Raw genomic sequence first — 14,135 nt, 5'->3', positions numbered from 1 at the left:
GTCTTTACAGAGGGTGGTGAACACAGCACATGATATCATGGGCTGTCCCTTGAGCCTGCTAGATGACATCGCAAGGGATAGCGAGAAAAATTCTCAGGGACAATTCACACCCCGGCCAGCACCTCTTTAATCTTCTACCCTTGGGCAGGAGATAAGTTGTACCAACAGGCTACAAAACAGTTTCTACCTGTTGGCTGTTAGGCTGCTGAAGGGAAAATAATATAGTGCAACTGACTTTCGGGGTTGGTGTGTTGTGCGACAAGAACACAGAGTGCAATGAGATTGAGTGTTTGGGAGGGGGAGGCTCAGTTAATTTCTTTGTACACAGGTTGTACATTGACAATAAAGGTATTATTATTATTATTATTATTATTATTATTATTATTATTATTATTATATTTCTCTATACTGTCCTTTATCCTAAATGGAACACATTCTTATGAGACCAGCGTTATCATTCTAGAGACCCAACCATTTTAATTAACAGTTCCGTCCTATGCATATTTACTTGGAAGGAGCCTTACATCCCTGTAGGTATCTTTTAGGACTACAGTACAGCTATTGTCTCATCTTAAAGTTTGCAAGAGATAAAAGGTAATTGTGTTATTCCTTCTAGTGGTTTCATAATTGATTGGAACACTCACATTTCTTTGCTCATGAGTGAATCTTCACCTGTTATAAAGCTCCTAGCTCATGGAGGAAAGGTTATTTCTCTACGTGCTTAATCGCCAAACCTTTAAAATGTTTTTAAAAGGTTTATTATTTGCTGGTTTTAGAGTTCCTGTGAGAAAATATGTAACTGCCATATATAGTACAGGGTCTACTTTTAATTGTCTTCTCCCTTTAAAAAACAGAACCAGACTTTCTTTTTGACATAAAATGACTCAAGACCTTTCTGTGGTGACTTCCCTCTCTTTCAGGTAGAACTCATGTCAGTGCAGTGAATGATGATTTATCTTTGAGAGAGTCAGTAATTAAAGGATTTACTTGTGGGACTGTGAGTTCCTTCCTGTTGCAGGACAGATATCTCAGGTAAGTGAGTTATGGGATTCTATGTAATACCGCAAGCTTTCTTTTAGCAGACCTACAGTTAAAAACAGGGATATTATCTAGATGTTTTCAGATTGGAATAGAAACCCACTGTGATACTGTAGGGACACCCTTTAATTAAAAGTCAAACTACTGACTTCTGTCTTCCTGTTTGGTATTCTTGAGGGTTTCCATAAGCAACAATAAAGAGGTTACTATGAATCAGAGAATTACAGAATTGTAGAGTTAGGAGGGAACCCTGAAGGTCCACACTCGAACCAACTTTCATGCACTTTATATCTAGTAACTGCCAATACTGGATTTCCCCCCCAATGAGTTCTTGTGGACAGTGCGTTCTTTTTGACAACTAGCTCTTTCTTAAAGAAGCTTTACGTTAAGCCTTAAATCAAGAGTAGAAAGTGTGGAGTCCAGTCTAATTTGCTCATTTTCCTAGATATTGTCCTCCTTTTAAAATGGGTCTATTGATATAGAAAGGCTCCTCTATATTATTTATTTATTTTATTTATTTATTTATTATTATTATTATTATTATTTATTATATTTTATTTATTATATTTATTTATTATATTTATTTATTTATTTATATATTACATTTATATATTTATATATTTATATATTATATTTATTTATATTTATTTATTTATTTATTTATATTTATTTGTTTATATTTATTTATATATTATATTTATTTATTTATTTATTATTATATTTATTTATTTATTATATTTATTTATTTATTATATTTATTTATTATTTATTATTTATTATTATTTATTATTATTTTTATTATTTATTTATTTATTTATTTATGCCAACTTTTTCTGTCTTGGAAAGGAAATCAGAAACAGTTTAACTGTTGAAAATGTTTTGTTTTTTTAATCTTCTTTGCAGAAAGGTCGTTTGTCCTTTTGAGGCACCACTGCAGAACCAAAACAGGCCTTCCCCCTCTTTTTGTGTAGTGAGACTTGCGTTTTTTTCAGTCATACAGACTATAATTCTCTAAGTCAAGCTGATTGCATATGGCTTCTGTTATTGGCTGTGTTTAATTGCTGTACTTAGTTTTTAGTTCCCTATGTCCGTCCCCCCCCTTTAAAACCCACATGATGCTGATTCCCATGAGTCTGTGAAGATTCCAAATTGGCATCATATGCCGCAGTCTGATGAAGTGATAAGTATTTCACACTCTGGTTCTTCATCTTTTATGGCGTGCAAGTTAAAGATCCCTTTCATACTCAAGTAAATGAATAAAAAGAACCCCTTTTCACATCTGGAAGACCTTGTGTATCTTTGGCCAATAAGACTGTATGACATCATGTGATGTTATATTGGCTTAATGTCTAGCCAATATAGCAAAGCAGAATGTGTTAGAATCCCCATCCTATGGATTAATGTTATTATTCCCATCAGTACTGCTTGTAATAGGTTCCATATTCAGGATCAAGCTGTTGGGTTTTTCTGTTATCGTAGCCAATGCATGTATGTATGTGCATGTGAAGATAGATTTTTGGTATCTTGTGTTATGATACAAGACATGCAATAAGCAACGCGTGGTGCTGAGTTTGTGGACACTGCCGAAATCAGCAATAGTGTGAGCATTCTGTTATTCTGTGATCTCACTGCCTCCTGCCACTCTGTGTGCATGATTGCTTATTTTTGCAGGATTGTTTGCAGGATTACTTTCCCAAGGAATTTGGTCCTTGGGCTTGGCTCTGGTTACATGGGTGATAGTTTGCTGTTCCTCTTACCTCTTACACTGGGTAAAATATCTTAAACCTGCAACTCCTCCTCCCCCCCCGCCGCATAATTGTGCAACCTTCATCTCATCTGCATTCTCACTCAGTACTTTTCATTTTCCTTTGCAAAAATAAAATAAATAAATAAAAATGGAGGAGGGCCAAGGGAGCTGATGGCAAGCATGCCTTCTTTCCCTTTTTTGCATGGTTCTGAAGGAATGCGGCCACTTTTGCGGAACTGATTTTGCCACCCGCTCCATCATTGCTTCTGAAAGCTTTGCCAATAATTACTATTAGCTGTTGTGCTGTTTTTATACAAACAGAGAAATTTAAGTTCTAGTCTAAAACCAATCAAGGGGTAGGGGTGGGTGGGGGAATGTTTCTTTAAAATGGTTTTGAGAACACGTTTTGATTTGGTTTTCCTATTTCCCCCCCTCACCACCAAGTCAGATGGCTGTTGCACTTGTTTATTTATTTAATGGGAATCTCTGACGTCTTAATGAAAGATACACAATCTTTAAACCTCATGCTCCATCAAGTGCAGTGCCTAAAGCATGTGTAATTAATGTACACATGTAGTGACAGGAATACACATGTGATTTTCGTACTGGAAAACTAAGATACAGTACTTTGATTTTGGTAACCTGGCCAGACTTAGATGTGCAGTCAGCATAATGTAGGTCATAAAGTCTGAGAGAGGGGTATGATTCACTAGTAGAGCTCTATGAACAGCTCTATGAACCCTTTGAATTTATTTATACTAAAACAGGGATGGGGAACCTCTGGCCCTCCAGTTGTTGTTGGATTCCAAACTGGCATTCCCAGCTCAGTGGCAAGGGATGAGGGGAGTTAAGGTCCAATAGTCTTGGGAGGTCCATACTCGCCACACCTGACAAACCTATCCCTGCACTTTCAAGGTTTGTCCGGAGTGCACCATTATCAAGGATGTGTGTCTTTTTAAGAATAGAAAGTTAGTATTTAATATGTTGCTTGCTATTGCATTTAAAGCCCATTTTTTTTATTAGGGCAGCTAAATTGCACTATTTAGGTTTGGCATGCTAGAAATGTGCATGGACAAAAATCACCCATTAATCAATTGCAGTATAAATTAGGCATAGCTGTGTCCTTGTCACTTCTTGCCAATGCCCGCCTTAACATATGTTTTGTGTGTGTGTGGGAAATGGAGCTTAGTCTTCATATAGCTGCTTTACTTTCCCTTAACCAACAGTTTGGGTCACATTTTCTGGCATCACTGAGACAGCATTAATGCAACTCCTATGAGATGTAACTATGTTAAAAAAAAGTCTGACTGAAGAGAATAATGGGCAAGTAGACACCTCCCATGAATCTTGAAAGTCAAGCCAGTCTCCTTGGCATTAGGAGGGAAGCACAGTTGCCAGTGATATTTTTAGATACGGTTGCTATCCAGATATATAATACATGAAAATCACTTAAATTCTGTTGGCTTTGGGTCCTAAAATCATCAAAACATTTACAGAACTTTGGGGTGGGGGGAAGCAGTAAGTATATAAGCATTGTAAAAACACACATGCTTTGTTTCTCTATAATATTCGTAAGTATGTTGAAAATGATAAAGTGTAGAAAACTTCCTTCCTTTTTTATTGAAGTGCTTTATTGCCCGAATAAAAGACTGCTGGAATATTGTTGCAGACTACATCCTTCTCAGTTTTCTATATATGTAAAAAAGAAAAAGAAAGGATGAATCCTGATTCCAGCCAAAGTGACTCAAATTACCTGCACTCTTTTCTTTCGCACTCCCTTCTCCCAATATGTTTCTCCTCTGATTTTGATGTTGTGTGGGAAAGTTGAAGGCAGGTCACAAGTTTTAGAGAGGAGACTTCAGAAAACTGTTTTAAAAACAACAGCGCAGTCTTACTAAAATAGAAGAAGTTGAAAGTTTGAAAATGAGTAGTTTTGAAAACAGGTCACCACTTTCTTCCTTTCAAGTCACTAAATTCAGATGTTTGGATGTCCTGATTACTTCTAAATATAATACCCAGTTTCCAGCTACTGTTATGGCATGGCAGGCTAAATTAGGATGGCTGAGGATGGTTTCCTGCTTGTAAAGCTGATCTTTGACATTCTACACCAGATCGAGAGGTGATTTGGTTCCCTAATTCATTTGGGAATTGCTAAAATGCTGTTGTAGAGGAACTGTCAGGAGGGCTTTGTGCCATTATTTTTAGATCTTTTTAAGGTTGTGTTTAGTCTCACTTGTGATCCTGTGAGACGTTAACTGTGGCAGTATAATTATTTTTAGAGAAAGCCTGGCCTGCATTTCCTAGCTACCACATAGAAGCTACTTTAAATCACTGTAGCTTATAGTTTTATTACATAATAAAAAATTCCTTCCAGTAGCACCTTAAAGACCAACTGAGTTAGTTCTAGGTATGAGCTTTCGTGTGCATGCACACTTCTTCAGATACCTCAGGTATCTGAAGAAGTGTGCATGCACACGAAAGCTCATACCTAGAACTAACTCAGTTGGTCTTTAAGGTGCTACTGGAAGGAATTTTTTATTTTGTTTTGACCATGGCAGACCAACACGGCTACCTATCTGTAACTTTTATTACATAGTTAGCTACAGGGGTAGAGCTGCTCACCACACAGAATAGGTGCAGTTTTTGCCATGTCACTACATACTTAACAGAGAAGTTTTTTGCACTCTTCTTGTGCAGTGCTGGTTTTCAGTAGAGTCTAGCCATGCGGTGAGGCAAGTGTTAGTTCTCTGACATTGTTTAAAAATATGGAGTAGTCAGGATAACACTCTTCATGGTAACGTAAAGGTAATGAAACCCATAAGAAGCATCCCCAATCCTTATTAGGGCATTCCACTTGCCCATCCCATCTTAAGTCTATGACCAGTTGCAAACTTCATCACTTAAACATCAGCCCATCACAAATCCCCATTGCCTTGCTTACTACTTAGCCTGCTGAAGAATTTTGAAGATCTCCAAAGTTTGCATAGTATTTTGTGATACTGTATTTTGGTTGGTCTAATAAAAGTATTGCTCTAATAAGGATTTTAGAATCTCTCTTCAATGTGGATGGATGAGACACATGACCCTGTGTCTTATACTGCTGAATGTGTAAGGTTACTGGTAGCTGCCACAGGTGATAAATGGCCACATCTGTATTCATGGTCTTTTTTTGGGGGGGGGGGAGTTCATATAGTAGTGTGGTGAAAAATGCTTGATTGATGTGGTGAAAAAATTGCATGTTATGTGATACCTGCCACCATTTGGAGCAATGTGATCCAGCATGTGACTGCAGCAATGTATAGACCAGCCCTGAGAGGCTTGGGATGAGCTTTGAAACATCTTGCACTTCTAAGAACCATGATGTGTTGATGGTGGCATGCACATATTAAAGTCCTTTCCAGCTATTCTGCCTATGACCTCTGTTAAGTAGCTGATAATGGCATCACCTGGCTTGTGACCAGATCACCTCCTTCCCTTTCCCCACAATGTAATATACTTTCTTTTACAAGGCTGTGGGTCAGGGGAAAGATATTTTGTCTTGCTATGTTTGCCCTATGATGTATTTGATGAGTGAGACATTGTTCTGCTTTTTACATCCCTCAAAGGAAGTGTCTGTTGACACAGCCTCTGCTTCAGTCATCTTTTATTATACAACACTCTGGGAAGCCTTTAGGGCAATCCAATGGCCCTAAAAACAGCTTCTTTCACACAAGGAGAGAGACAAGCCTAACCAGACACCAGCAGTTCATATTTCTTTATTTACAGAGATCTTTGTAATGATAATGTCAGGCCTTATATAAGACTAGGATTGCTGATTTGGAGTTGTCTACGAGGTGTGGGAGTTAGGCCTCCCAGCTGTTGCTTTACCTGCCATATTAGAAGGAACACCTTCTCATTTTGAAGAATGAGCAGTGAAGCAGAACAGGCTTGTTTAGCATTTTAGGCATAACTGTTGAGGAATCTTTTGATAAAGCTGAATAGGACTTTCTGGGCAACCTGGATGAGGGTGTTACTGGTATAGAACTAGCATGTAGATTGACTGTGGGAAACGTACATCTTTAGGCAGCTTCAGAATACAACTGAAAAGAGATCCTAATTGTTGTTGCTGTTGTTAGTCCACTTCTTGAAATAAAGCTATTGAAGCAGTGCACACAGTAAAAACATAATTAAACACTGAAAGGCAACTTTTAAGAACAATAAAATTCATTAAACAAACTCTAGGACATCAACACTGTCCATACAAATTCTAAAAAACCAAGCAAATCATTTCATCAAATATGAACTGTATCTTCCATAAATGACTGGAAAACACTTCAGAGAAAACCTTAGAAAAAAGAAAGAAAGAAATTCTTTGGTAGGCACCAAACCATCCCCACAGTAGACTCCTGTCTGGTTTCATCTGGTAATAGATACTACACATAGGATGTCGCTAACCCTGATACTGTGTAGAAAAACTGTAGAATCATGAGTTGGAAGTGATATTGGAAGTGATGGTCCAAGCTAGTACTCAGTGCAGGATCTGCAAAGCTGGCTACAACTATAGCATCTCTGACAGATGGCCACCCAGACTCTTGCAAAAGAGAGTTCACTATATCCTGAGGCAGTCTGCTCCACGGTCAAATAATATGTACCAGTAGGAAATGTATCCCACTGCTTAGCTGAAACCTGCTTCCTTGAAATTTCTACCTGTCTGTTCTCTTCTTGCCCACCCGAGAAACAGAAAAGAAGTCTGCTCCATCTTCTGAATCATATCTGAAGACTGCTATCATGTTTCCCCTTGCTTGTTTTTAAAATATCTTATCTCTGAAATTAGCCACAACTGGTGGTTGGCAGATGGGTCAAACACAGGAGGAGGTGACAGCAGTAGCTCAATAGCTATTCAAGGCAAAACTTCTGGCATGACAACATTTCAAGCAGGGCTTGACAGAGTTTGGTAAAGCCGAGGCAAGACAGAGCTTCAGGCTAATAAAGATAAGGTGAGGCTTTGGGTGAGGTGAGCCAAACCGAAACAGAGCTTCAGGGGAGTTAAGGTGAGGTGTCAGATGAGGCCATGGAAGATGGTGCTTCAGGCAAGGCAAGATTCCAGGACTCTGCAGAGCAAGAGTGGGGAACCAGATGTTGTTAGGCTGAAACAACTATCAGCCCCAACCAGTAATGATGGGAGCTGCAGCCCAGTAACACCTGGAGAGCCACAGGTTGCTCAGATGGAGGAGCCAAAGCCTGGGGCATCAGTTGTGTGAGGCTTGCAAGGCCTCTGTTCAGTGGCATAGCGTGGGTTGTCAGCACCCGGGGCAAGGCAAGTAATTTGCGCCCCCTAACCCGTGGATTTGCGCCCCCTAACCCTAACCCCCAGATGTTGCGGCCGGTGCGGCCGGCCCCCCCTGCACCCCCCACGCTACACCACTGCCACAAAGTAGTGCGAGGCTTAATCACATGGCGGGGAAGAAGGCAGCAACTGGGTCCCGGGGGCGTCTCTGATGTGACTTTACGGGCACCATTTGCAAGCGGGGAGCGGCACCCCATCCGCGCGAGTGCGCCCCCAGACGCAGGAGCCGCGCAGGCAGGGCTGGGGGCTGAGGTGCCAATGGAGGGGAGATGAAGGGCCTGCGAAGCCCTCGAGCACCAGAGAGCTGCTCCTGGTTTCGCGGGGGGGGGGGGGCTCGGCCGGGGGCGGCAGCCCTTTTGTCCGCAGGATGGCAGCGGCGCCACCGGCCAGCCCCATTACCGGCCCAGCCAGCCTCCCGGGGCGCCAGGGCTCCGCCGCAACTAACACCTTCCCTCCAAAACTGGGCTGGTCGGATGTAGTTCTCTCCTGCGCTCAGCTCTGCGCTGGGCGGCCGCTGCATTTTCCCTCCCCCAGATAGTCCCTCCCTCACTCTCTCTCCGCTCCGCAATGCACGCCTGGCACCCTCCCCCTCCACAGTGGGCGGCGACCCGGCAGCTCGGATCAGATTCGCACAGCCAGCACTGTGAGAGAGAGAGTGAGCCAGGACCAGGTAGGGGCAGAGAGCTCCGAGTGCGCCCCCAAAAATGTTGCGCCCGGTGCGGCTGGCACCCCTTGCACCCCCCACGCTACGCCACTGCCTCTGTTGGCTCCCCAGATCACATGATTTGGCTGGACCCGACAGTGCAGCTTTCAGCCATATCATTTTTGGAGCTGTGGAGTGAGAAAAAGCATACGATCACCTCTTCCTGTCCCAGTGGCAGAGAAAGAGGGGCGGCGGTGGGAAACCTGGAACCTGCTGCCAGATTTTTTCAGTTGGAATTCACTGATCCTTCTGTCTTGATGCTAGACCTTGGAAGATCCAGCCAGCTGGCTCTAAGAGAACCAATGAATATTGAATGCATTCGAGGGAGAATCACAGAACAGTAGAATTGTAGCGTTGGAAGGGACCCCAAGGGTCATTTAGTCCAACTCAGATGTATCTTTGTATGCTGTGAATATATCAAGCCACCCAGCTCTGTTTTGGCAGAAGAGATTTTGTAATTGTCACTTTTTTCTTTCTAAGTGACTCTTGGTGTATACTTCAATTTAGCCACCCATTAACCTCTGTTCAGCCTGTCATAGTGGTTACTAATAAGGAGAAAAAGACTGGCTGCTTCTCTGTCTGTTCTCTGTTATGTTTTGGCCAGATAGTTAAAAAGCTTCTCTTCTGCTAGAGTATTTTAACCTTGCTAGCTCTGGTTTTGTTTTAATTGTTTTACTCCAGCTTTTAATGCTGTCTGTACGTAACAGTACTGAGATTTTACAGTTCTAAACCACCCTGGGAGCCCCTGATACAGCTGAAAGGTGGCATAAAAAGCATTTGTATAAATAAAAATACATTTTAAAAGATTGATTCTGCTATCCAGTCTTTTAGCCTTTAGGTAGAGCATGGATTCTGATCCATAAAAGTGATTGTGAATGCAAAACTATTTAGCTTGGATATATCTTGAGTTTGAAAGTCGTGGTTTGTGTCTAAGCTAGCCTTCATATTCCAATGCAAAGCTTTTATAGTTGGCTCACTCTTGCTATATCTTTAATTTAAGGCTAATTTCAGCAGCACATAAATGTAAAGGAAATACAGAAAATCTTAAGGTTCTCTCAGTCCTCCTGCTAATTAAGGGTCAAGGAGTAAGCTCTATTAGTTTTCATTATAATTGTAGTGCTATAAAGGTGAACAGAATTATATAGCTACATTACTTTACTTTGTTTAATGGGATCTACATCACCCAAAGAGTCTTGTATGTCTAGCAGGAGATCTGGACCTTGTGGCTCACTTAAAGTCCAGTGACACTTTAAAGACTTGGCTAGCTGTCATCTCTCCCCCTCTTTTAAAATAAAGAGTGAAGCTGATTTTAGATCAAAGCCTCAGTCTTGCTTAAATTTATTTATAGTGTGTTGTAGCCAACTAAGTGTTACTCAGAGTAGACCCACTTAAATCAATGAACCCAAGTTGCTCATGTTCATTAATTTTAATGGGTCTCTTCTGAGTAGGATGAGCATTGGATATAACCCAGTGTTCAAAGACGGGATCTCTATGACCGTTTGGTTAGTCCACAGAATTATATTTTACCAGCTAATTTCTAAAGGTGAGTAGGTCAAAATCAGTGTAGCTTTGGAAGGTTCAGTCTGCCATCTTGATTCAAAATGGCATCCGATTGGTCCTTGCTCTCAGGAACTCTCATGCAAAATTAGGTTGCGATGTGTTAAGAGGTGTGCGTAGTGAACCAACTTTCCAAAATACATAACAGATAGGTTAAAGTCAACCTGGGGTTACATTTATTTACTTTTAGTAGTTGAACTGTTTCATGGTGCTATGACAAATGTAAAAGCCATGCCTTGCCATATTCTGGTTCAACATTTTCTGGGAAAATTTGGAAATGAGTACACAGAGAGAACCAATTGACATGCTCAAATACTCAATGGAAGGAATAATAATATCAGGGCTAGTTCAGATATTACGGATGAGTGTACATACAGCCCACATATGAGTGCCACTGAAAAACAATTCCATCTGGTGGGCTTTGTGTGTAAACTGGAATGTTTGTAAACAATGAATGTAGCACATGGTTGGAGTGGTTCCGATTTGCTTCACATTATTTAGCTGTTGAAAACAATAGCCCAAAATTTCTGTCTTTGGAAAACTACTTAGGCTGCAGTTTCCGATCCTTACATAAAAGTGCCCTTGAAATAATCTGCTTAGAATTACAGTGTCAGGAATTAATAGAAGTGGACAGGGTTGGAAAACTGATCATCTGCAGTAAATCAGACATTGTTCTTTTCCAGAATCCCTAGTACCAGCTCCAACTACATTAGGTTCATTCACACTGACTCATCTTGCAGGCTTCCAGCACTGCATGTTTTGTAATAGGAGGAGACAGCTAGAAACCTGGCTTTGCCAAAATGGCTACTTTCCGAACTCTGCAGATTTAAGTAGGCTTAAGACGTCTCTCCTTCCCCCAGCCCCTTAAAAAGGCTGCTCTCCCTAAATTGCGAGGAATTACTTCTTCAGAACCATAGGTGGCTCAGGGAATAAGAGATAACTTGGTTCTCAAATGTCCATCATCTATTGCTTTGCTTAGGCAGGTGCTAAATAAGCTAGTTGTTGTTTGTAAGTGATAACAGATAAAAGCAGCCAGAGCCTTAAAAATTGCTAACAACAGGCAACACATGTCTGGATTTAGACATGGATGTTAAAGGAGTAAAATCTCCTGTTTTGTGGATATGGGCAGATGATAAAACAGCGTATTATTTCTTGGTGCAGTTACGATATGATTTCTGCTTTTTCTTACATTGGCCTTACCTCTGTTGTGCTGCTGTAGCTTTGGCTTGCATGTGCTTTTGTGGAGAAGGGTACACAATGACCTGACTGCAGATCCTACAGATCCTTGTGCTAGCATTGCCATAAACAACTATAAATTGTAAGTTTCTGGGAGGTGGAAACTTCAAGCGCAAGAGAAGCACAGAAAAGGGAAAGTGTGTACAATATCAAACCATGACAGTCTTTGCATAAACCTATCTTCTTGGTAATACCATGGATTTCATTTGTCAATGAGTAGATCTTAAAGGCATGTGGGGCCCAAACTCTATCACTGAAAGCCCACATTTGTGCTTAATGCAATCTGTTGACTTTCTCCTCCTTTCCACCTTCTGTACTGATTTGTGGTGTTAACAGCAGGAGTAAGGCAAGAAGGGCGTGCAGAGTATCAATCAGGACAGACACCTTAGTTATATTCTGTGCTTTCTGTGCACAAGTATTTTCAGTCTGTCTTACTGCCCTGTGGGCTTTATGTCTCCTTAAGTAAACATTCATGTTCTTCTCTTGGTCTTTTGTGGGTAAGAGAAGGTGAATTTTGCCAGTGATGGGAACTGCCACATATAGTTAATACTTTGTTTGTGTGTGACAGTATTGTTGGCAGAATTAAAGCAAACTAAGTAAGCCTCAGACACATTCTTTGAACCAAGGCTTCATCTGGCTCAACTGTGAGCTAGTTTGCAGTATGTGTTCCCTGCACATTTTTGTTAAAGGTTAACAAAACTGTTTAGACAACTTTAATGGCTGTGCATCAATCTGCTGCATCAAGTTGATTAATGGAGCTCATTTCTGTAGTGAATTCTTTAATTGCTCCTTATTTACCGCAGGGAGGGGGCGTGGTGTACTTTTGATTAAGGCAGCTGTCTGGAGTGTTCATTCACCTTGTAAATTCAATTTGTGTCAGGGTTCATTTCTGAAATACATTTCTACCTGCTCTTCTGAACCTTCTCCAAAATGAGGCATCATCCTGGAAGCACGTTATTATAATTTGCGTGAGATGTATGTGCTTTAGTGATTGCAGCATCTTAACAGAAATCGATCTGAATCCATTTTAAGAGGTTGCTTGCCGGATTGTGAATTTGTCTTTCAACATAATTTGTTATTCCATTTCAGGAGAAGTAACTTTAAATACACGGTCATTAGCAGTCAACTCTCCCACATTTATTGTCATTTCCCCTGCTGTCTTCAGGGGCTTCAGCAGAGCTCCGTTACCTGTAAGCTTCTACCTCTGTCTTGAAGAGAAACTGAAAGCAACACAGAATCATAGTTCATCCTCCAAAACCTGCAGCAAGGGGATGATAAAGGGATTGTTGCCTGTGATGTCTTCACCTATCCTTCAGTCACACACAAAAAACTGTTTTATAGTGTTTCCAGAACCTGTTTAGATAGCGGAATAGGTAAAAAAAACACAGATGTATATGCGTATGTATGTATGTATGTATGTATGTACTAAGGGAAATGATGCCTCTTATCATATCAAAAATTGTTTGTGGCTAACAAGGATGAAGCCATTCTGAATGTGGCCTTGCTAATGCAAATAACGCATGGTTGTTTTGGGGCATTGAGACCAGACTAAATGTGTATGCCATTATACTTATATAGGTGTGTGTGCATGCGTACACATTGAGCTTTTTGTCACTAGGTCACACCACAGCTATATATATCCGTGTTCAGCTAGGAAGCTTATGTATGTGTTTACTCTTTTGCAGCATCTGGGTATAAACAGTCAAATTGTGAGAGCTGAAATCACTGCACATCAAACATTCTGATAGGTGTTTAGAAGAAGAGCGAATCTGTTTCCTGTTGGATACAAAAGCAAGGGGGAAATGATGGCTTTGAAAATCGGCCAGAGAAGCCGAGATATGAAATTAAAAAGAATTAAGGCATTTTATGGCAGGAATTATTTTTTTTAAATTGGTCGCCGGTATTGTTAAATGCTATTTGTAAAACAGTAATCCGGCAGCTGAAGGGCAAGGTTTGAAGGCCTGCAAAAATGATGGAAAACTATTTGAATGCAACTAAAAAAGTAAGTTGTAGAAAAGGGAAAAAAAATGCGGCTCCAAAACTGCACCTTAAAATCAATGCAGTAGAAATATATAAAATGTAACCTAAGGTTCTTGGCCAATAAAGCGAGATGAGTGCCGCAATCCCAGAGTCATTCGCGACTGGACTGAACTGTCAGGGGTCCTTTAACTTTTTAACCTAAAGTTACTGGCCACCAAAAAACAATGGAGGTGTTGGAGAATGGAGATGGAATAAAAGCCTCCCTATTGTAGATAAATAATGAGAAGTTTGGCAAAACCATTTGGTGAGATGTGTTTCTTTCAAAATGGAAGATGTAATGAGAACATTTGAGTTGCTTATGGAAGTAGGTGTTGTTCCCTAGCATTGGTCTTTGAGCCATAGAGTGAACTGTTAGCCTATACCTGTCTGGCCCACTTATCCTTGTGTCACATTTGCTTATGCCCAACCTTCTGGAAGCAAGAAGTGGACAAGGCTAGAAAAGAGGTGAATAGAGCCTAATTGAACTGGACCAGAATTGGAGGATATGC

General features: G+C 40.6%; 1 protein-coding gene across 10 annotated transcripts in view; it reads left to right on the top strand.

The window, feature by feature from the left end:
* The window catches only part of LOC309348353 (uncharacterized protein), a 336,443-nt gene that overhangs the window by 111,295 nt on the left and 211,013 nt on the right, over window positions 1-14,135 (top strand). For 9 of the 10 annotated variants that reach the window (XR_014159340.1, XR_014159341.1, XR_014159342.1 and 6 more), the window contains one exon: window positions 921-1,032. The exons of the other annotated variant lie outside the window; for it this stretch is intronic. The gene's annotated coding sequence lies outside the window, so the exon portion shown is untranslated. The remainder of the gene's footprint in view (window positions 1-920; window positions 1,033-14,135) is intronic. 10 annotated transcript variants of the gene reach the window in all.

This window comes from Podarcis erhardii (assembly GCF_964252035.2).
Source record: "Podarcis erhardii genome assembly, chromosome: 8".
Lineage (NCBI taxonomy): Eukaryota > Metazoa > Chordata > Lepidosauria > Squamata > Lacertidae > Podarcis > Podarcis erhardii.
The sequence above is the reverse complement of the archived record's forward strand: the minus strand, read 5'-3'. Positions and strand labels throughout refer to the sequence as shown.